The sequence below is a fragment of the Schistocerca piceifrons genome, chromosome 8 (assembly GCF_021461385.2).
Source record: "Schistocerca piceifrons isolate TAMUIC-IGC-003096 chromosome 8, iqSchPice1.1, whole genome shotgun sequence".
NCBI classification, from domain to species: domain Eukaryota; kingdom Metazoa; phylum Arthropoda; class Insecta; order Orthoptera; family Acrididae; genus Schistocerca; species Schistocerca piceifrons.
This window is the reverse complement of record NC_060145.1, coordinates 94,392,778-94,413,951: the sequence shown is the minus strand read 5'-3', so window position 1 is coordinate 94,413,951 and position 21,174 is coordinate 94,392,778. Positions and strand designations below refer to the sequence as shown.

General features: G+C 43.7%; 1 protein-coding gene across 1 annotated transcript in view; it reads left to right on the top strand.

The window, feature by feature from the left end:
• Positions 1 to 1,315: 1,315 nt before the first annotated feature.
• LOC124712096 (calcium release-activated calcium channel protein 1-like) overlaps positions 1,316 to 21,174 on the top strand; it is a 132,695-nt gene continuing 112,836 nt past the window's right edge. Inside the window, exon 1 of the mRNA XM_047242393.1 lies at positions 1,316 to 1,492. The gene's annotated coding sequence lies outside the window, so the exon portion shown is untranslated. The remainder of the gene's footprint in view (positions 1,493 to 21,174) is intronic.

Sequence of the window (21,174 nt, the reverse complement as noted above, 5' to 3'; positions counted from 1 at the left end):
CAACAAATGAATCTCAAGGATATAGGACGTTAGTTTCGCGATTCACACCTGATACGCTTCTTGTAGATTGGTGGGAATGGTGCTTTCCCCCAAAATCTGCGCAAGGTTTTTTGTTCGTCATAAAGGAGGCAAATGCAGATTATATGATAGCGGAACAAACGCTGGTAGCAGTTACTTCTGTAAAATATCTGGGAGTATGGGTGCGGAACGATTTGAAGTGGAATGATCACATAAAATTAATTGTTGGTAAGGCGGATGCCAGGTTGAGATTCATTGGGAGAGTCCTTAGAAAATGTAGTCCATCAACAAAGGAGGTGGCTTACAAAACACTCGTTCGACCTATACTTGAGTATTGCTCACCAGTGTGGGATCCGTACTAGATCGGGTTGACGGAGGAGATAGAGAAGACCCAAAGAAGAACGGCGCGTTTCGTCACAGGGTTATTTGGTAACCGTGATAGCGTTACGGAGATGTTTAGCAAACTCAAGTGGCAGACTCTGCAAGAGAGGTGCTCTGCATCGCGGAGTAGCTTGCTGTCCAGGTTTCGAGAGGGTGCGTTTCTGGATGAGGTATCGAATATATTGCTTCCCCCTACTTATACGTCTCGAGTAGATCACGAATGTAAAATTAGAGAGATTCGAACGCGCGCGGAGGCTTTCCGGCAGTCGTTCCTCCCGCGAACGGCACGGTTGATATCCCACAACCTCAATTTCGCCATTGGGTGCTGGGCAAAGGGAAAAATTGACGCTGTGTCTAGGGTGACACGCCTCCACTTGAAAATGGCGTTGCCTTCTGTTGATATCAAGTGTGAATCGACCTGACGGGTGCCCTTTCCCGATCTATTGGAAATGAAATTACATTGCATATGGCGTTACAAGTCACACGGCTTGTGCAAGTCTGGGAGACGCGCGACGATGATGATAAAATTATAAGGACAACACACACAATCAGTCCCGGACGAAGAAAACCCGCGACCTGGCCGGGAATCGAATCCGGGGCCCGAAGACCAGAAGTCAGCTACGTTAACCGCAGGACCACGATCTACTAGAGACTAGTTAGTACACGAGTCCGATCCGGAGGTGGACTTTGTCGCAGTAGTCGCGTAAATGCCGACGACGGCGCAACCGGACCAGAGCCGGTGCGCCCACACTGACCGCTTCCTTCCGTGTCCCAGCCGCAACTGCGCGCTCCGTGGCAACCGGCCGGGGCAAGTGGCTGGCCGGGCGACGGTGGCGCCGCGCGCGGCCACAGCCGCAGTCGCCGCCGCCGGAACCAAAGCGATAGCGGCGACCGCAGGCCTTCAGTCTCACAGCGGACAGCGACGCTCACGAACCTCGCAGGGGAACGCAGCCAGCCGCGCCGGCGCCAGCATCCAGCTCCGAGAAGAAACGACAAATCAGCGCACCGGCCGGGATCAATGGTGGTGCTGCGCGGGTTGCCGTCCGGTGCTTCCAGCAGGCGCTCATTGTGACACGAGAGTTTATTTCAAAAAGTGAGTGAGTTTTCGAGAGAGTTTACCGATTGCCAAATAGCCACTTTAAGCCCACTTGTTCATTTGGTGGCAAGTGAAGAGGGAGTCAGACCTTCGAATTGCACTCTCAGTCAAACCCACCGGTATTTGACATGCCGTTGTTCTGGAGATGTTCGTCGTATTTCGGAAATCCGTGTTTGAGGTGCAGAACACTCCCAATTTCAAACGCGGATTGTACTATTTGCAGGTCGTTCAGCTACATTTTTTAATAATATACTGAAGAACTGTGTAATTGGTATACATACTAATTTCTACTTGACTTGCTGCCTTTTGACGTTGGTGGCCAACAGCAACGGAGGGTAAAGTGAAGTAAATTGGTATGGCATGACTGCCTGGCATTCCCACGAGAGAGATGCGCAGCCTCCTCTTTGCGAGTTCTTCCTATTGGGCGCCACTTGTGCGAATTGTGCGCCCTTAACCGGGGAAAGGCGACCTATACATTAACGTGGAATGCGAACCACGTGTCGTTTGGGAATGTATTCACGTCATTGAGAGGCGGAGACTGCAAAATTCTGGTCTCTGAGCGGGAATCGATCTCGGGACCTCACGGTCTCCAGTCTCGCACTTTAGCAGTTGCCACCAAGGCCGATAGAAAAGGAGGCTGAGTCTCTTCACAATGCTAGCCACTCGTGGTGGCGAAACGTTAGAAAAAAATCACTAAACAAACGTCGGCCGAAGATGTCCCGACGAAAACCAACGGTAATGTAATACCTCAACAGGTGGCCATGAAAGCCTCAACAATTTTGTTAATTTCTGCTTCTGAAGACGTAGGTGATGAAAACATGCGAGGGTGGTTAAATAGCGATACCTGTGAGGTGAGACGTGAGCAGCAAGATGATGCGAATATAGTGGGCAACGTGTGTTCGGTAGAAAGAGAGAGAGAGGGAGACAGAAAGAGAGAGAGAGAGCGAACACAAGGTGATTGAGAAATCAGTTATCAGGCACACAGAGGTAATTAAGTGTGCAGGTCTGCTATTAGCGTATACAGGTCAAAATTCATCTGGCCGTACAAATGTTTTGATTTTCAGGAATATGGCAACCATCGTGATGAAAAAAAAGTGAATGATACATGGAAACAGAGAAAAATGAACGATTATTCCCCAAAGATGAACTGGAAGCAAGTGATAGGGAATACAATGTGTTTTAAGTGTGATTTCATAAATAACTTGTCAGTTTCCGGTGGGTAATGAGTAAGTAATGCTTTCATATGTGACAATTATACACATTATAAATTAAACTCCCCTGCCGAATTTTTGATACGTTTTCACTACTGGATAGATTGGCATGGAAGGTTTGCGTATAAATCTTATTTCGGCTACACCACACAGATCTCCAGATACTTAGTGCTTGCCAGAAGGCTTTTCGCTACGGTCACAGGTTCGAATCCTGCCTCGGGCATGGATGTGTGTGATGTCCTTAGGTTAGTTAGGTTTAAGTTGTTCTAAGTTCTAGGGGATTGATGACCTCAGATGTTAAGTCCCATAGTGCTCAGAGCCATTTGAACCAGAAGGCTTTTGACACTGTTCCTCATAACCGACTTTTAGTCAAATTTCGTGCCTGTGGAGCATCGTCTCAGATGTGTGACTGAATTCGTGGTTTCCTGTCGGAAGACTCTCAATCCGTACTAACTGACAGCAAGTTATCTAGTAAGAGAGAAGTGATGTCTGGCGTTCCCCATCGGAGTGTTGTAAGCCCTCTGCTGTTCCTGATCTACATAAGAGATTTAGGAGACGTTCTGAGCACCCCTCATAGATTATTTGCAGATGATGCTGTTACTGACCGTCTTGTGAAGTCAACAGGTAATCAAAACCAATTTCAAAATGATTTAAACAAGAAATCAGCATCGTGGGAAAAGTGTCAGTTGACTCCAAATAGTGAAAAGTGTGAAGTCATCCACATAAATACCAAAAGAAATCTCCTAAATTTTGGTTACACAATAAAACACACAAATCTAAAGACTGTAAAGTTACTAAATGATTAGGGATTACAATTACGCGTAACTTAAATTGTAACGATCACAAAGACAGTGTTGTGGGAGAGGCGAGCCAAATACCGTTTTATCTGCAGAACATTTAGAAAGCGCAACAGGTCTACTAAAGAGACTGCTTACACTACGCTTGTCCGCCCTCTTCTGGAGCATTGTGTGTGGGAGATCCACATCAGACAGGATTGACGGTCGACATCGAAAAAGTTCGAAGAAGAGCAGCTTATTTTGTACTGTATCGCGAAACAGGAGAGAGTATGCGACGGATTGATACGCGAATTAGGGTGGCAGTCATTACACGAAGGCGTTTTTCGTTGTGGCAGGATCTTCTCATGAAATTTCAATCACCTACTTTCTCCTCAGAGTGTGTAAATATTTTGTTGGCTCTCACCTACATAGGGAGAAATTACCATCGCAATAAAATAAGAGAAATCAGAGCTCGCACGGGAAGATTTAAGTGTTCTGTTTCCCCGCACGCTTTTCGAGAGTCCAACAGTAAAGAAATACCTTAAAAGTTCGATGAACGCTCTGCCAAGCACTTAATTGTGAGTTGCAGAGTAATCATATAGATGTAGATGTACCTGTACTACCACGGAGGGCGTCGCTAGTGCAACATCTTCCGTAAACATAGTTAATAGTAGTTTCCCGAAAGAACGTGTATATTTTGGACAATCCGTGTTTTTTGGTTATTTGTTCAGTCGCGGATCCACATTAAGGCGCATTGTTGAGATATGTTGTGAGTTAAATTAAAGCCAACGGTCACTTATTAAAAAGTAATAGCTTTTAAACCACCTCTGTGTTTGCTGTCGACCTTCGTAGCGTATTATCAGTCAAAGCGGCATTCTTTTTAATCTCAATTAGCAATCAGTGGCTTTTGTATTAAAGATGTGTGATAAGTGTTGTTCGGTAAGATGTAGCATTTGATTGATCTAGATGTGTACTCTATGAATCATTGCGAAGTAACCGGCACAGGGTATTTTTTATTATGAAATGTACTAAGGTTTCGTCGCGCGCCATTCGCAGATACTGCATAGGAATATTGACTAACTCTGCGCTTTTTTACGAGCTGTTACTTGCCTAATTTCATCTACCCAATCTCCACGAGATAGAAACTTGCAGGGCTGAAAAAATATTCCTGTCTGTCCTGTGAGAAGGTTTTTAAACTTTTCCATGCAGTTTCTCGCATGTTTACGGCGGATTTAGTGAAGTGTGTTTCCAGTATAGTTTTTTCACCATACGAGACGCAAATTCTGATAGGCAAACAAGCCTGAGAGCATTCGCATCGTCCTTCATTGTACATGCTCTTTGTTCCCTGTTAGTCCACTTGATGTGGGTCCCATATTCCTGCGTTTGGTTCCATGAGCTTGAGCAGTATCGAAGAATTGGGTGTTCAAATGTTTTGTGTGAAGTCTATCGTCTCTTTCATAGACGAATAGCATTTTTCCAGTATGCTACCTATGAAACCTAACCAGATCTTCCGGTACCATAACTCGGCACTCCAAAATAATCGTATGACTCGCTCTGTAACTGACTCATTAATCCTGTAGTTCAAGGATACTGCACTTCCAGTTTTCGTGAAGTGTCCTACTTCTGCGTTTCTCTTCATCACGAGCTTGTAGGCGGTCTTTTCACCACGTCGACATTTTTCTGTAAGCCCATCTTTGTACAGGTTGGTAGAGGGACTTCGGCTGCTCAGTATAAAGCGTAAAATTAAAAACAACTTCAGCCGTCTATGTTTCGAATGCACTTCGTTTTTGCGACCAGTTTCGACGTTTCACTACGCCGCCTTCAGGCTCCCTCACCAAAGTGTAGGAGGAAACCAACCTCATGTGCGGTCGAGCATTAGGTAACTGGTATCCGTAGACTTCTAGCTTCAACAAAGCGAGCACTTCATTCATTAATTGAAGACTCAAATGATGAACTAATTGATCGCGCTGGACGTGTTTTTAATTTTACCTTTTAGGTCGATAATTTGTCAAGACCTAACTCGATATTGCAGTAATTTTTACCGCTTACGATTTCATCATAGCTGCATCATCTGGAGTTAACGATAGATTGTAATTAATTATATCCACTAACTCATTATGTATGACTTCAGTTTCTGCAGATGACTATCTTTCCGGGATAAAATTCTTTGTCTACCCTGTCAAGAAATTTTCTGTCCAATCGCAGTCCCGATGAGATAAACCAAAGGAACGTAGATTGCTTCTAATCAGATAGCACACTGTTCAATTTCTCATAGAAGGTGTGTGTTCTCTTTCCAAACCTTCTTAAATTCCACGGTGTAGTATTTCTGGTAAAATAAAACTAAGTAAGTTAGATGTGTACAGTTTGTCTGCACACGTACAATATTGTAAATTTATGAAATCTCTTGTTTACAATATTTTGCATACCATATGAAGGGCTTATTTCAATAGTGGTACAAGTTCATATTGAGATACAGAGTCCTAAAGTTAAATGAGCGCTGAAAAATCTGCAGTTGGGATACTAGAAATATTCAAGCTTATGGCTTCTTGCTAGAGATGAACCTTTCTTTCTGTTTGTTTGGCTCGTTAATTTCAGAAGCATTATAGACAGAAAAGTGGAGGTAATGGACTTGAACCTCTATTGAAATAAGCCCTTCGTATGCTCTATGGACGTGCATTTGGCTCACCGTCCTTGTACATAAAAGGAGTTCGTAGGTATCGGAATTCATCTCGTGCTTTTTTAAAACACGCAAATAAGGTTCTATTTTCACAAACCCAATTTCTCGTTGCGACGGCTATAAAGTGTAAATACAGGTTTTCTTATCTTCGTTTTATTTCTTTCAGTAAAAGGTCCGTCAAAGTTTTCGTGCTTGTTTCTCACGGGACAACCATTAAGCAACTTCAAAGCTCGCGATTTCAAATCATAGACGAGTTGAGTTTGTCTAGTATTCCTTCCTTTCATCACTGGGATTGTTTATCAGCCTTCATAAGACTCAAGTTGCAATGTTCAAATTAACTGTTAATCTCTTGCTGTATTAGTATACGGCACATAAAAGAAATATTTTGTATATTTGTGTTTTAAGAATCCAGGATTCCTTCAAGACTACTGTAGTTGAATACATTTTATAAGCGACACCAATAGTTTCACTTAGCTTTTAATTTATTGGCATCTGTTTCAAGCTGTCTTCCACCATTCAAAACAACTGTTATCACTTCTATTTTAGCGCCACATTCTAAGGCAGGAATGGAACCAACGACACCAGTGCTTTTTGAGGCAGCAGGAAATGGTTGCAGATAACACATGGTTGTCTAATTACCACAGAACTGCCAAACACTTTTTGCTCTTGTGTTCAGGGTTGGCGACTGTCAGAATATATGTTGCCCTAAAAAGCTATCCCTTTTATTTTACGTCTCTGGGAACTTCAGTAAAAGTATGCATGGGACGATATGAAAATACTTCATTCTCGTTATTGAAGACAGACTGTAAACGCGCTTTCTTCTTCTGTCATTACTGGTCAATACGCAGCTGTCTCATTATGCGTGCTGTCCATTAGCCTTTGGAACACCGTGCAACATTTCGTCGTCCACCACTTAGTAATTGCAAGTCATTGTGACAGCGTAGGTTAACAGGTTTTTGTACTCTTAAACATTATCGGCGAGGGTTTTTTTATGACTAACGACTGACCACGAATCGTTATCACTGCCAGATATAACCACTTTCCCGGCTCGCTGTGTTTGTGAGTAAGCCTTTTGATTCCATGCGACGCGCAGACTCTGCATAGCTTAATATCTGTTACGTATTCCAGCCTTTGTCTTTTCGCTTCTCATTGTTGCACGGTTACTTCCACGACTATTTTTATGATTTTCGCCCATCTGTGCCCTCCGATCGTAAGGATTCTCCATTATCTTTGTCTAGATGTACTCGGCACATTATGTCCACCTTCTCGATCACTTATTTAAAATACTTTGTTTTCTTGATTTCCAGTTTCACTTGTGTTGAAGGTTCTCTTGCACACAGTGATATACCGATACTTACTGTCTAGTTAAATACACTACTGACCATTAAAATTGCTACGCCAAGAAGAAATGCAGATGATAAACGGGTATTCATTGGACAAATATATTATACTAGTACTGACATGTGATTACATTTTAACGCAATTTGGGTGCATAGATCCTGAGAAATCACTACCCAGAACAACTACCTCCGGCCGTAACAAAGGCTTTGATACGCCTGGGCATTGAGTCAAACACAGCTTGCACGGGGTGTACAGGTGTAGCTGCCCATGCAGCTTCAACACGATACCACAGTTTATCAATAGTGACTAGCGTATTGTGACGAGCCAGTTTCTCGGGCACCATTGACCAGACGTTTTCAGTTGGTGAGAGATCTGGAGAATGTGCTGGCCAGGGCAGCAGTCGGACATTTTCTGCATCCAGAAATGCCCGTACAGGACCTGCAACATGCGGTCGTGCATTATCCTGCTGAAATGTAGGATTTCGCAGGGATCGAATGAAGGGTAGAGCCACGGGTCGTAACACATCTGAAATGTAACGTCCACTGTTCAAAGTGCCGTCAATGCGAACAAGAGGTGACCGAGACGTGTAACCAATGGCACCCCGTACCATCACGCCGGGTGATACGCCAGCATGGCGATGACGAATAAACGCTTCCAACGTGCGTTCACCGCGATGTCGTCAAACACGGATGCGACCATCATGATGCTGTAAACCGAACCTGGATTCATCCGAAAAAATGACGTTTAGCCATTCGTGCACTCAGGTTCGTCGTTGGGTACACCATCGCAGGCGCTCCTGTCTGTGATGCAGCGTCAAGGGCAACCGCAGCCATAGTCTCCGAGCTGATAGTCCATGCTGCTGCAAACGTCGTCGAACTGTTCGTGGAGATGGTTGTTGACTTGCAAACGTCCCCATCTGTTGACTCAGGGATGGAGACGTGGCTGCACGATCTGTTACAGCCATACGGATAAGATGCCTGTTATCTCAACTGCTAGTGATACGAGGCCGTTGGGATCCAGCACGGCGTTCCGTATTACCCTCCTGAACCCACCGATTCCATATTCTGCTAACAGTCATTGGATGTCGACCAACGCGAGCAGCAATGTAACGATATGATAAACCGCAATCTCGATAGGCTACAATTCGACCTTTATCAAAGTCGGAAACGTGATGGTATGCGTTTCTCCTCCTTACAAGAGGCATCACACCAACGTTTCACCAGGCAACGCCGGTCAACTGCTGTTTGTGTATGAGAAATGGGTTGGAAACTTTCCTCGTGTCAGCACGTTGTAGGTGTCGCCACTGGCGCCAACCTTGTGTGATCTGAAAAGCCAATCATTTGCATATCACAGCATCTTCTTCCTGTCGGTTAAATTTCGCATCTGTAGCACGTCATCTTCGTGGTGTAGCAACTTTAATGGCCAGTGGTGTATTTCACGTCAGCGGTTCTTCATTCTGAAGATGTCAAAACTGATGGAAGTGAAGAAAGCCACATTATTCCGAATTAAACGTACCTATGTAATTGAAATATCAGAACTCTTCACTTAAAAGAAGTGTATCTTTCTCACTTTAGATGTATCCGTAACTGTTGCAGCTTTTTATGTTATTCGATAAAAACCAAAACGTTTTGTATTTTATTAAAAGTAATGAAGTGCTTCCCACGTATGTAGTGCGAAAACGTTCCAGAGCACGTTTCTGGGCCTCTGTTGACTAGGTTTGTGAGTTATTCTGCTTAATCTCCGGTGGCTTAGTCGTAAGACTCATTTATAACAATATTTTATTACGTCGCTTCCCTTGTCTGTCTGTTTAGTACAAATTTTTGAAACTGATTTTAAGCTAACTTCCCTATAAGCTACAGATTTTAAATTTTAAAAGTAGCTCAGAGCTGGATGACAGCGCAATTGTGTGAGGTAGGAACCGCCTTCCTGCTAGGGTAGGGGGTGCAGCTGAAAACAGGGCGATGAAGAAGGGAAGCGCAGAGTGCCACCTGTCCAGATGGAGTTCCTGCATGATGACCGTGCTCAGCAGAGTGCGTCACAGCCTCTACAGCCGCAGTGTGCGTAAACTACCTGCAGCAGAATGAGTCTGCCACACCTTATTCGATTTATACGTGCACCTCAATAACACCTGAAGCAATTTCTACCCAACTGGGCATCACTTATAACCTGGAAAAAAATTAGTGTAGCCATAAGAACGCCTAGCACATCTACAGCTAAGGGTGGGGGTGAAGAGGGGTGATATAAATGCGTAATTCAGGGTCGCCTAGAACAATTTCAACAAAATTTGGTATATACATAGCTCATTTTATTACTATTTAATAACTTGCTTTCTTGTATGTCTGTTCTGTACAAATTTTACAATTGATTTTAAGCTAACTCTCGATGAGCTAGTAAAACCCGACCACTACTACTGTAATTTAGTATGTTGTTGTTGTTGGTGTTGTGGTCTTCAGTCCTGAGACTGGTTTGATGCAGCTCTCCATGCTACTCTATCCTGTGCAAGCTTCTTCTTGTCCCAGTACCTACTCCAGCCTACATCCTTCTCAATCTGCTTAGTGTATTCATCTCTCGGTCGCCCTCTACGATTTTTACCCTCCACGCTGCCCTCCAGTACCAAATTGGTGATCCCTTGATGCCTCAGAACATGTCCTACCAACCGATCCCTTCTTCTAGTCAAGTTGAACCACAAGCTCCTCTTATCTCCAATTCTATTCAACACCTCCTCACTAGTTATGTGATCTACCCATCTAATCTTCAGCGCTCTTCTGTAGCACCACATTTCGAAAGTTTCTATTCTCTTCTTGTCCAAACTATTTATCATCCATGTTTCACTTCCATACATGGCTACACTCCATACAAATACTTTCAGAAACGACTTCCTCACACTTAAATCAATACTCGATGTTAACAAATTTCTCTTCTTCAGAAATGATTTCCTTGCCATTGCCAGTCTACATTTTATATCCTCTCTACTTCGACCATCATCACTTATTATGCTCCCCAAATAGCAAAACTCATCTACTACTTTAAGTGTCTCATTCCCTAATCTAATTCCCTCGGCATCACCGGACTTAATTCGATTACATTCCATTATCCTCGTTTTGCTTTTGTTGATATTCATCTTATACCCTCCTTTCAAGACACCGCCCATTCCGTTCAACTGTTCTTCCAAGTCCTTTGCTGTTTCTGACAGAATTACAATGTCATCGGTGAACCTCAAAGTTTTTATTTCGTCTCCATGGATTTTAATACCTACTCCGAACTCTTCTTTTGTCTCCTTTACTGCTTGCTCAATATACAGATTGAATACCATCGGGGAGAGGCTACAACCCCGTCTCACTCGATTCCCAACCACTGCTTCCCTTTCATGTCCCTCGACTCTTATAACTGCCATCTGCTTTCTGTACAAATTGTAAATAGCCTTTCACTCCCTGTGTTTTACCCCTGCCACCTTCAAAATTTGAAAGAGAATATTCCAGTCAACATTGTCAAAAGCTTTCTCTAAGTCTACAAATGCTAGAAACGTAGGTTTGCCTTTCCTTAATCTTTCTTCTAAGGTAAGTCGTAGGGTCAGTATTGCCTCACGTGTTCCAACATTTCTACGGAATCCAAACTGATCTTCCCCAAGGTCGGCTTCTACCAGTTTTTCCATTCGTCTGTAAAGAAGTCGCGTTAGTATTTTGCAGTTGTGACTTATTAAACTGATAGTTCGGTAATTTTCACATCTGTCAACACTTCCTTTCTTTGGGATTGGAATTATTATATTCTTCTTGACGTCTGAGAGTATTTCACCTATCACATACATCTTGCTCACCAGATGGTAGAGTTTTGTCAGGACTGGCTCTCCCAAGGCTGTCAGTAGTTCTAATGGAATGTTGTCTACTCCCGGGGCCTTGTTTCGACTCAGGTCTTTCAGTGCTCTGTCAAACTCTTCACGCAGTACCATATCTCCTATTTCATCTTCATCTACATCCTCTTCCATTTCCATAATATTATCCTTAAGAACATCGCCTCTTTTTAGACCCTCTATATACTCCTTCCACCTTTCAGCTTTCCCTTCTTTGCTTACAACTGGGTTTCCATCTGGGCTTTTTATATTCATGCAAGTGGTTCTCTTTTCTCCAAAGATATCTTTAATTTTCCTGTAGGCAGTATCTATCTTACCCCTCGTGAGGTAAGCCTCTACATCCTTACATTTGTCCTCTAGCCATCCCTGCTTAGCCATTTTGCACTTCCTGTCGATCTCATTTTTGAGACGTTTGTATTCCTTTTTGCCTGCTTCACTTACTACATTTTTGTATTTTCTCCGTTCATCAGGTGCATTCAGTATCTCTTCTGTTATCCAAGGATTTCTACTAGCCCTCGTCTTTTTACCTACTTGATTCTCTGCTGCCTTCACTATTTCATTCCTCAAAGCTACCCATTCTTCTTCTACTGTATTTCTTTCCCCCATTACTGTCAATTGTTCCCTTATGTTCTCCCTGAAACTCTGTACAACCTCTGGTTCTTTCACTTTATCCATGTCCCATCTCCTTAAATTACCACCTTTTTGCAGTTTCTTCAGTTTTAATCTACAGTTCATAACCAATAGATTGTGGTCGGAGTCCACATCTGTCCCTGGAAATGCCTTACAGTTTATAACCTGGTTCCTAAATCTCTGTCTTACCATTATATAATCTATCTGAAACCTTCTAGTATCTCCAGGGTTATTCCATGTATACAACCTTCTTTCATGATTCTTAAACCAAGTGTTAGCAGCAATCGGTATTGTAATTGTCAACTGTCGAAGCTGCGTTGGTGAAGTACCGGAACTACAAGCGCTCATAGAAAGCACCGAAGCTGAAATCGTTATAAGTACAGAAAGCTGGCTTAAGCCAGAGATAAATTCTGCCGAAATTTTTACAAAGGTACAGACGGTGTTTAGAAAGGATAGACTGCATGCAACCGGTGGTGGAGTGTTCGTCGCTGTTAGCAGTAGTTTATCCTGTAGTGAAGTAGAAGTGGATAGTTCCTGTGAATTATTATGGGTGGAGGTTACACTCAACAACCGAGCTAGGTTAATAATTGGCTCCTTTTACCGACCTCCCGACTCAGGAGCATTAGTGGCAGAACAACTGAGAGAAAATTTGGAATACATTTCACATAAATTTTCTCAGCATGTTATAGTCTTAGGTGGAGATTTCAATTTACCAGATATAGATTGGGACACTCAGATGTTTAGGACGGTTGGTAGGGACAGAGCATCGAGTGACATTATACTGAGTGCACTATCCGAAAATTACCTCGAGCAATTAAACAGAGAACCGACTCGTGGAGATAACATCTTGGACCTACTGATAACAAACAGACCCGAACTCTTCGACTCTTTAAGTGCAGAACAGGGAATCAGTGATCATAAGGCCGTTGCAGCATCCCTGAATATGGGAGTTAATAGAAATATAAAAAAAGGGAGGAAGGTTTATCTGTTTAGCAAGAGTAATAGAAGGCAGATTTCAGACTACCTAACAGATCAAAACGAAAATTTCTGTTCCGACACTGACAATGTTGAGTGTTTATGGAAAAAGTTCAAGGCAATCGTAAAATGCGTTTTAGACAGGTACGTGCCGAGTAAAACTGTGAGGGACAGGAAAAACCCACCGTGGTACAGCAACAAAGTTAGGAAACTACTGCGAAAGCAAAGAGAGCTTCACTCCAAGTTTAAACGCAGCCAAAACCTCTCAGACAAACAGAAGCTAAACGATGTCAAAGTTAGCGTAAGGAGGGCTATGCGTGAAGCGTTCAGTGAATTCGAAAGTAAAATTCTATGTACCGATTTGACAGAAAATCCTAGGAAGTTCTGGTCTTACGTTAAATCAGTAAGTGGCTCGAAACAGCATATCCAGACACTCCAGGATGATGATGGCATTGAAACAGAGGATGACACGCGTAAAGCTGAAATACTAAACACCTTTTTCCAAAGCTGTTTCACAGAGGAAGACCGCACTGCAGTTACTTCTCTAAATCCTCGCACAAACGAAAAAATGGCTGACATCGAAATAAGTGTCCAAGGAATAGAAAAGCAACTGGAATCACTCAATAGAGGAAAGTCCACTGGACCTGACGGGATACCAATTCGATTCTACACAGAGTACGCGAAAGAACTTGCCCCCCTTCTAACAGCCGTGTACCGCAAGTCTCTAGAGGAACGGAGGGTTCCAAATGATTGGAAAAGAGCACAGGTAGTCCCAGTCTTCAAGAAGGGTCGTCGAGCAGATGCGCAAAACTATGGACCTATATCTCTGACGTCGATCTGTTGTAGAATTTTAGAACATGTTTTTTGCTCGAGTATCATGTCGTTTTTGGAAACCCAAATCTACTATGTAGGAATCAACATGGATTCCGGAAACAGCGATCGTGTGAGACCCAACTCGCTTTATTTGTTCATGAGACCCAGAAAATATTAGATACAGGCTCCCAGGTAGATGCTATTTTTCTTGACTTCCGAAAGGCTTTCGATACAGTTCCGCACTGTCGCCTGATAAACAAAGTAAGAGCCTACGGAATATCAGACCAGCTGTGTGGCTGTGGTGAAGAGTTTTTAGCAAACAGAACACAGCATGTTGTTATCAATGTAGAGACGTCTACAGACGTTAAAGTAACCTCTGGCGTGCCACAGGGGAGTGTTATGGGACCATTGCTTTTCACAATATATATAAATGACCTAGTAGATAGTGTCGGAAGTTCCATGCGGCTTTTCGCGGATGATGCTGTAGTATACAGAGAAGTTGCAGCATTAGAAAACTGTAGCAAAATGCAGGAAGATCTGCAGCGGATAGGCACTTGGTGCAGGGAGTGGCAACTGTCCCTTAACATAGACAAATGTAATGTATTGCGAATACATAGAAAGAAGGATCCTTTATTGTATGATTATATGATAGCGGACAAACTCTGGTAGCAGTTACTTGTGTAAAATATCTGGGAGTATGCGTGCGGAACGATTTGAAGTGGAATGATCATATAAAATTAATTGTTGGTAAGGCGGGTACCAGGTTGAGATTCATTGGGAGAGTGCTTAGAAAATGTAGTCCATCAACAAAGGAGGTGGCTTACAAAACTCTCGTTCGACCTATACTTTAGTATTGCTCATCAGTGTGGGATCCGTACCAGATCGGTTTGACGGAGGAGATAGAGAAGGTCCAAAGAAGAGCGGCGCGTTTCGTCACAGGGTTATTTGGTAACCGTGATAGCGTTACGGAGATGTTTAATAAACTCAAGTGGCAGACTCTGCAAGAGGGGCGCTCTGCATCGCGGTGTAGCTTGCTCGCCAGGTTTCGAGAGGTTGCGTTTCTGGATGAGGTATCGAATATATTGCTTCCCCCTACTTATACCTCCCGAGGAAATCACGAATGTAAAATTAGAGAGATTAGAGCGCGCACGGAGGCTTTCAGACAGTCGTTCTTCCCGCGAACCGCACGCGACTGGAACAGGAAAGGGAGGTAATGACAGTGGCAGTATAAAGTGCCCTCCGCCACACACCGTTGGGTGGCTTGCGCAGTATAAATGTAGATGTAGATGAAGATGTAGATTAAGTTATGCTCTGTGCAAAATTCTACCAGGCGGCTTCCTCTTTCATTTCTTAGACCAAATCCATATTCGCCTACTACGTTTCCTTCTCTTCCTTATCCTACTGTCGGATTCCAGTCACCCATGACTACTAAATTTTCGTCTCCCTTCACTACCTGAATAATTTCTATTATCTCATTATACATTTCATCAATTTCTTCATCATCTGCAGAGCTAGTTGGCATATAAACTTGTACTACTGTAGTAGGCGTGGGCTTCCTGTCTATCTTGGCCACAATAATGCGTTCACTATGCTGTTTGTAGTAGCTTACCCGTACTCCTATTTTTTTTATTCATTATTAAACCTACTCCTGCATTACCCGTATTTGATTTTGTATTTATAACCCTGTATTCACCTGACGAGAAGTCTTGTTTCTGCTGCCACCGAATTTCACTAATTCCCACTATATCTAACTTTAACCTATCCATTTCCCTTTTTAAATTTTCTAACCTACCTGCCCGATGAAGGGATCTGACATTCCACGCTCCGATCTGTAGAACGCCAGTTTTCTTTCTCCTGATAACGACGCCCTCCTGAGAAGTCCCCGCCCGGAGATCCAAATAGGGGACTATTTTACCTCCGGAATATTTTACCCAAGAGGACGCCATCATCATTTAACCATACAGTAAAGCTGCATGCCCTCGGAAAAAATTACGGTTGTAGTTTCCCCTTGCTTTCAGCCGTTCGCAGTACCAGCACAGCAAGGCCGTTTTGATTAGTGTTACAGTCAATCATCCAGACTGTTGCCCCTGCAACTACTGAAAAGGCCTCTCATCAGGAACCACACGTTTGTCTGGCCTCTCAACAGATACCCCTCCGTTGTGGTTGCACCTACGGTAGGGTTATCTGTGTCGTTGAGGCACGCAAGGCCTCCCCAACAACTGCAAGGTCCATGGTTCGTGGGGGGACGTATCACTTATAACCTGGAAAAAATTAGTGTAGCGATGAGAACGCCTAGCGCATCTACAGCTGAGGGTGGGGGTGAAGAGGGGTGATATAAATGCGTAATTCAGGGTCGCCTAGAACAATTTCAACAAAATTTGGTATATACGTAGCTCATTTTATTACTATTTAATAACTTGTTCTCTTGTATGTCTGTGCTGTACACATTTTGCAATTGATTTTAAACTAACTTTCGATGATCTAGTATAACCCTACCACTACTACTGTAATTTAGTATGTTTTTCCCTAAATAGCAGAAAATCCTGTCTTTATGTTGCCATGTATAACCCTCTTTCTAAATTTAGTTTAGTTTCTAAATAAAGTACACTATGGGAGGATGGTCCTGTTAATAGGAAAAGCTAATCAATAGAGTTACCATTTTTACAGGATTTCACAGTGTGTGTGTCTAATGGATAAGTAAATCAGACTATTGAATTCTTTTCCTCAGATCTTACCAGGCAATGAAACAGAGAAGTATTGAAAAGGCAGAAGAATGAATTTTGCCTGCTTTCTTGCTACTATTTTAGTTGCTTCTTCAAATAAATATTACTCCACTTAAACAATGTTGGTGCAGACACTGGAATTATTTGACTACTACATCCTTATACATTACGCCATTAAAAGAGAAAAAGGCCAGCACATAACTTCAAGGAAGCTAAAAATTTGGCCAGGGGGAACTTCAGAAAAGCACTTTCCATAACCAATACACTTCAATACTAAAATACTGAGATACTAAAGCACACACTTTTTATACTGAGCATTTCACTTCAAGAAAACCTCTCTCTTACTAGAATTTATTTGCAATAGCTATTACTCTTTGAACTCACTCTGTATAGCCATTTAACAGATTCTAGTAACTTTTCTTCACTCTGACTGAATTTTACGTAAGCAAACTTTTGCTATAACACTTTGCAATAGTCAAGAAAACTTTTAAAACAAGAATAATTTGACTTTATTTGTCTGTAATGTACTAAATCATGGACGTGTTATTACTCTAACTAAAATGTTCATTGCTACAGGATTTAGTACCTCACACATATATCTCATTATTTACACAAAAACAAATTAAATGGTGCCTCTTTGGCATTTCATAAGTCTGTGAAACAGGATACACGGATTAATCAAACACCAGTAAGGAACTCTATATACACTCCTGGAAATGGAAAAAAGAACACATTGACACCGGTGTGTCAGACCCACCATACTTGCTCCGGACACTGCGAGAGGGCTGTACAAGCAATGATCACACGCACGGCACAGCGGACACACCAGGAACCGCGGTGTTGGCCGTCGAATGGCGCTAGCTGCGCAGCATTTGTGCACCGCCGCCGTCAGTGTCAGCCAGTTTGCCGTGGCATACGGAGCTCCATCGCAGTCTTTAACACTGGTAGCATGCCGCGACAGCGTGGACGTGAACCGTATGTGCAGTTGACGGACTTTGAGCGAGGGCGTATAGTGGGCATGCGGGAGGCCGGGTGGACGTACCGCCGAGTTGCTCAACACGTGGGGCGTGAGGTCTCCACAGAACATCGATGTTGTCGCCAGTGGTCGGCGGAAGGTGCACGTGCCCGTCGACCTGGGACCGGACCGCAGCGACGCACGGATGCACGCCAAGACCGTAGGATCCTACGCAGTGCCGTAGGGGACCGCACCGCCACTTCCCAGCAAATTAGGGACACTGTTGCTCCTGGGGTATCGGCGAGGACCATTCGCAACCGTCTCCATGAAGCTGGGCTACGGTCCCGCACACCGTTAGGCCGTCTTCCGCTCACGCCCCAACATCGTGCAGCCCGCCTCCAGTGGTGTCGCGACGGGCGTGAATGGAGGGACGAATGGAGACGTGTCGTCTTCAGCGATGAGAGTCGCTTCTGCCTTGGTGCCAATGATGGTCGTATGCGTGTTTGGCGCCGTGCAGGTGAGCGCCACAATCAGGACTGCATACGACCGAGGCACACAGGGCCAACACCCGGCATCATGGTGTGGGGGGCGATCTCCTACACTGGCCGTACACCACTGGTGATCGTCGAGGGGACACTGAATAGTGCACGGTACATCCAAACCGTCATCGAACCCATCGTTCTACCATTCCTAGACCGGCAAGGGAACTTGCTGTTCCAACAGGACAATGCACGTCCGCATGTATCCCGTGCCACCCAACGTGCTCTAGAAGGTGTAAGTCAACTACCCTGCCCAGCAAGATCTCCGGATCTGTCCCCCATTGAGCATGTTTGGGACTGGATGAAGCGTCGTCTCACGCGGTCTGCACGTCCAGCACGAACGCTGGTCCAACTGAGGCGCTAGGTGGAAATGGCATGGCAAGCCGTTCCACAGGACTACATCCAGCATCTCTACGATCGTCTCCATGGGAGAATAGCAGCCTGCATTGCTGCGAAAGGTGGATATACACTGTACTAGTTCCGACATTGTGCATGCTCTGTTGCCTGTGTCTATGTGCCTGTGGTTCTGTCAGTGTGATCATGTGATGTATCTGATCCCAGGAATGTGTCAATAAAGTTTCCCCTTCCTGGGACAATGAATTCACGGTGTTCTTATTTCAATTTCCAGGAGTGTAGATGTATGATGAGGATGAAATAACAGGGTCAACCAGTTTCTTTAAAGTTCAAGAATGATTATTCACTAATATAACACAGTTTAAATTAATGGTTCACGCCGTACAAAAGTAAACTCCAAAAATTCTTATCTGGTGACTGTAGGTTTCCGTGTGGCGAACAATTACGAAGGCTACACTACCCACAAGTACCTTGCTGTATGGGCTCAATTTCTCTTCTTGGCATCGTTCAATTTTACATACAGTAGTGCAACAACTCGCAGCTATTATTTGAGGAATCAGCCTCAGTTGCACAAGTTTTCTGGTCTTTACCAGGTTTCGGCTAAATTAATCTGGTCTTCTTCAGAAGGCTTCTGAAGAAGGCTAGATTAATTTAGCCGAAACCTGGTAAAGACCAGAAAACTTGTGCAACTGAGGCTGATTCCTCAAATAATAGCTTCTGAAGAAGGCTAGATTAATTTAGCCGAAACCTGGTAAATGCCAGAAAACTTGTGCAACTGAGGCTGATTCCTCAAAATATTAGTCTATCACATTTGCTGACGGGGCTGCAATATGCTAAAAATTCTTACTCGCAGCTATACCGTAAGCCGTTTGCAGTCTTCATCCGAGGCATTTTTGTGCAAATTTGCAGGCAAAGATTCTGCTGCTCCACAAGGGTGTTGCCTCAATCACTGCTGCCTAGAGACTGTATGACTTACGTCCTGCGCTTTGCTCTAGGTAGCGCGCCAATTCGCCCTTGCCACCTTTTCCACTTCCTAGAGCCACTATTGTTTCTAACAAAAGCACACTGGCTTTTACACAACACCTATTCTTAGATTGTTCCTAAGCATGACCATTTCTTACAATTGTCAAATTTACATCAACAAAAATGGCCCTGAGCACTATGGGACTTAACTTCTGAGATCCTCAGTCCCCTAGAACTTAGAACTACTTAAACCTAACTAACCTAAGGACATCACACACATCCATGCCCGAGGCAGGATTCGAACCTGCGACAGTACCGGTCGCGCGGGTCCAGACTGTAGCGCCTAGAACCGCACGGCCATCCCGGCCGGCTTACATCAACATGAACAGTTTATACACACAAATATTTTTAAATACAAAAGTGATCAGAAAATTATTTAAAGTAATAAACAATTTACATAGTATTTTACATACATTACTCACACGCAATGCAAAGAACTTCAGCCTCCAGTATAGCACACTTTACTTTACAGATACATAAATTATAGTACCAATATGCGAAAATTTTAAAGGAAGAAATTATAGAATATTTAGATGAACCATAAACAAATAGTGTTATATTAGAGACTTGAAATTTTAAAAATAGCTCGAAACTGGATGACGAAGCAATATTAAGTCGCTTTCTTCCCTGGTGCGTGGTGGAGTGTACTTGTGTACCACTGTCATTTCGCCTTTTTCCTGTTCCAACGGCGAATGGTTCGCGGAAGAATGGTTGCTGGTAAGACTCCGTCTGAGCTCGAATCTCTCTGATTTTTATCTTCACCGTCTTTTCGTAGAATATACTTCGAAGGAAGCAAAACACTGGGTCACTCGGGTGAAATCAAATAAACATGAAATTTACCACATGTCTCTACTGTAATGTGAGATGTATGAAATATATCGAATCATTTCTCACACACAATACGAAACAGCAGAAAATAATTACTTTGATAAAATAAATTTTTAATGTAATACGTTTTTAACTACATCTACGGCTACTTCTACATACATACTCCGCAAACCACGTGCGGTGCCAGGCAGAGTGTAACTTGTACCAATACCAGTAATTTCCTCTCCTGTCCCATTCGCAAACAGAGCGTGAGAACAACGACTGTCTAAAAGCCGTACGATCCCGAATTTCTCGCAAATTGTCTTCATTGTCCTTACGCGAAATGTACGTTGGCTGCATAGAATCATTCTGCAATCTGCCTCAAATGCCGATTCTCTAAATCTGCGCGATAGTGCGTTGCGGAAAGAGCATCGTCTTCCCTCTAGGGATTTCCATTTGAGTTTATGAAGCACCTTCGTAATACTGTCTATGGGTTCTTATGTTCCACGTTGGTAGCGAATCTAGTATCCCGCATCCGAACTACTTCGATGTCTTCCTTCTTTAGTCCGACGCAGTAGGGATGCCAAACACTCGAACGTTACATGGCTGTTCTCCCCTACTCGTCCGCATTAGCTTACGTTCTAGGGACTCAACTGTAGTGGTCATCAGTCCCCTAGAACTTAGAACTACTTAAACCTAACCAACCTAAGGACATCACACACATCCATGCCCGAGGCAGGATTCGAACCTGCGACCGTAGCGGTCGCGCGGTTCCAGACTGTAACGCCTAGAACCGCTCGGACACCTCGGCCGGCCGTTCATCACACCAACTTGAAACTTTGTCTATGTCATCTTTTATATTCCTGCAAGTCACTCAACGACGACACCTTCCCGTACACCAAAGTCAAAAAAAGTAAAATGACCGTGCGGCATTGATGTCCGAGGAGGCCCCACGCGGGGAAGTTACGACCGCCGGGTTCAGATCTTACTACGGGTAACGCCACACTG